Raw genomic sequence first — 3,755 nt, forward strand, 5'->3', positions numbered from 1 at the left:
ATATCTTGAACATATTCTATAAATTTATTGTTAGAATTATATCCCGAACATATTTTAAAAAATTCCTATAAATAACATTTTCCTTCTAAAATTTTTAGAAAATCTTCATCTCTAATTTGAGTAATGATATAGGTAGGATTAGAGTCTTCCTAAAGTCATTCCAAATGTGATGTGGCATTAAAAATCACCATTGAATTTGAGATGATCATTATTGAATTTTGATCTGTTGGTGATTTTCCTAGTACTGTCGTGAATTTAAAAACATTGAATTTCGTATTTTCTTGCATGCCCAATTGAATGCAAAATAAAAACATGTAAGTCCTACAAATTCAATAATAAATTTAAAAAAGAGATAGATACAAAATTTTTTTTAAAAAAAAAAAAAAAAAAAAAAATGTAGCACTTTTGTAAAAATTAGCCAAAAATTTTTTCTACAAGCAAGACTTGGGATGAGTAGTCTTGCTGAGAGTGTTGAAAAATTCAGTTTAAGTTGGCATCATCATTTATTTTTGGACAGAGTTTTTTTCTAAATTGGGTTGGAGTAACTTCTTCTGACTCGGTCTATAAAAATGACATGTGTCTTTTAAACATGTAAGATGCATATGTTTTTTAATAGTAAGAACAAAGTTGGAATAAGTAATATTAAAAACTCATGTGCATTTCACATGTTATTAAAAAAATGTCATTTATTTATTTATTTTTTCTATTTATAAGTATTGACATAAATAAACAAGTTAAAAAAGAAGGGGATATAATGGAAAATTTACGTACTTTTCAGTCATAGAGTGAAAAACTCATGTGGTTAATTTATTGGTGAAACCCCGAAGGGATGGCCCAATACCAGGCATGCGTGCTGTCAATTACGGCCCAAGTTTAGGCCCATCCAATGATTGTACATAATTGGATTCACAAATTGAATTAAAGAAGCCCGTGTTTCTCAGGTGTTCATGCATGGGCATTTTGTAAATTCCGTTAAATTCAAACGGATACCTGAATTTTTGCATTTTTTTTTTTCTTTGTTTTTTTCAAAAAAAAAAATTTGAGGGACATTTTGGTAATTTTGACAATAGGAAAAACCTAACAGAAGGGTAATATTGTAAAAGTTTGGAAGTTCGATAAATTAAATTAAACCCAGGATCTTTAAACTTTGAAAAGATAATTACAATAGTAATGAAAGTTTAGAGAGATTCAATCAAGTTTTCCTCCAACTTAGTATAATACAAAGCACCCATGATATATACAAAACATGTTGCTACAGGATCCTCTTCATTTCAAATGAAATGAATCTTCGATCTCCATCTCATTTGAAATGAAAGAGTGTCAATTTAGGCAAAAAGGTGATAAAATTAAGAAAAATTGTCCTCAACTTTAAAAGTTTGGACAATTTAATCCTACCATTTTGTCAAAATGGCTCCCCTTATCCTTTCAAATGAAATGGAAATGATCTATTTCCGTACGTGATGGGTTTGATGAATCGTCAGTTTGAAATGTTACATATTGATGAGTGAAATGGCTTGATAACTCCCCAGCTGGTAAATAACTGTAAAAGACACATGAGTAGCCCATATGAAGAAAAGTAACCACCAAAAACGGTGTGGCAAAGAGATTGATAACAGTGAGACCGCTACAAGTGCACGAGAGAGGACATGAAAAGTGTCAATGATAATTTGAGAGCATGATGATGATGTTGTCCAATGGGTCTGATTAATCTTCTTCTTCTTGGTTGCATATGAGAAGCAAAAGATGAGCAGGGCAGCTACGGAGATCCACATGTTTGCAGGGTGAGTCTCAAATATATACGCCACATGGAGTAGGCCAATCACTGATGAAATCAAAAATATGAATGGGATATAGCTTGATGTCCATATATATATATATATACATAAAGGAAGATGCTCAGTGCAAATGATACAAAAGCACACCAAATAACTAAATGAGTCACTTCCCATAAGTGTTTTTTTTTTTTTTGAAAGTACTCTCACTCATACTCATACTCATACTCATACTCATACTCCTCTAGTTGGATCTATTAGAGTCAAAAATGGAAAGGATATCCTCCACCCCCCTAGCTAGCCCTTCTTCTTTGTATTGCTAATGTGACCTTTTCTTTCCCTTCACCCATTTTGGCAGGGGCACTTTAACTTTACGGATCATTCTGAAACTGCGAGTACTTGGAGCTCTAGGGTTTCTAAGCTCTCTCACTTCTTCAATATTATTGTTTCTTTCCTTTATTCGTTTACTCGACTTTTTAAGGAGTGACCTCCAAAAAAAGAAACTTGGCCATGGTTCCCCCACCCAAAAAAAAAAATAAAATAAAATAAAATAAAATTCTTTTAAGGACAGTACGTCCAACAGGTCCAAAATTTGATGCAGCCATGCAAATTAGCATAGATGTATAAGGATGATGTCTGTTTCAGTCAACATCATATCTGATAGGGAAAACTTTACTTTGACTTATTGAACTTCTACCCAATTTTATAAATTCTCCTTAAACTTTCAAATCTCTCATTTTGAACCTCTGAACTTTTAATTACTCAATTGGAACCTTTCCATTAATTTTATCATTTAAAAATACAAACAAAAAAAAAAAAAAAAGACCAAAATTTTCATTTTTTTTTTAAAAAAAATAAAAAAACGTTTTGGAAGTTAGAATTTTATACAAAAGTCAGAAGTATAAACGTCATGTAATTTTAACGGAGGCACACATTAAGAGTAATTGAAAGTTCAAGAGTCCAAAATGAGATATTTGTAAGTTCAGGAGGATTTTATAAAATCGAATGAAAGTTCAAGGAACCAAAGTGAAGTTTTCCCTATTTGATAAATTCTCGATAGAATAAAACCACAAACTCTCACTAGTGAAATGCATGGAAGTTTCCTTCGTCAAATTGGGTTCACAATTGTCAACATGATATAAAAAAAAAAAAAAAAAAAAAAACCATTCATCAAAAGCAATGACTGAATTATACCAATCGAATCATACAAAGCAAAGCAATGTCAGCTGAAAGAAACATTAATGTATTAGTGTTTGGTGTTGAGAATAAGGTTGTATATTGAATCATACCAGGGGCGGACTAAAATTAATAGTGTGGGGGGACAAACTTACGTAAGCTCATAAATATATATCAACTCTTTATATGTGTGTTTATAATCATAAATGATAAATCCATTTAACTTGCGATGCCAAAACAAATATTATGAACCCAAATGACCACAAAATAATCAAAGTTGTCCAAAAGCTAAAGGTAAATGTAAATGTTAAATTCAAGTTTGTGAACCCAAGGTTGTCCCCCAGGATTTGCATGAAGTAACTTATTAAATTTGTAGTTTAGGTCTGCAAGTCTATTGGTTACGTAGGCTTGCAAGGCTGCAAGTGCCCAGAAAAAGGATGAGAGAACAAATTAACACACCAAAAGGGGAGCAAACATTTTAGTGGGACGGACACTTAAATTTGGGGGGACTTTTCTCATTATTTCTCATTGAAAGCCCCCGGTAGCAAGGGCTTAAAAAACTTTTGGGGGGACAAGGCTAGATATAGGTCCACCTCTGAATCACACAGAATAATGTACATAAGAGGTCTATATATATATAGGCAATAATACAGACATTATATGTACACAACCAATGTAAGACAACACTACATATAATCTAACAGCTCCCTCAAGCTCAAGGTAGAGTGCGAGAGACCAACTTGAGTTTGGACACAAGATCACAAAAACGCCTTGGAGGATGTGACTTTGTAAAGATGTCTGTGAGCT

Source organism: Corylus avellana, chromosome ca1, assembly GCF_901000735.1.
Source record: "Corylus avellana chromosome ca1, CavTom2PMs-1.0".
Taxonomy (NCBI): Eukaryota; Viridiplantae; Streptophyta; class Magnoliopsida; order Fagales; family Betulaceae; genus Corylus; species Corylus avellana.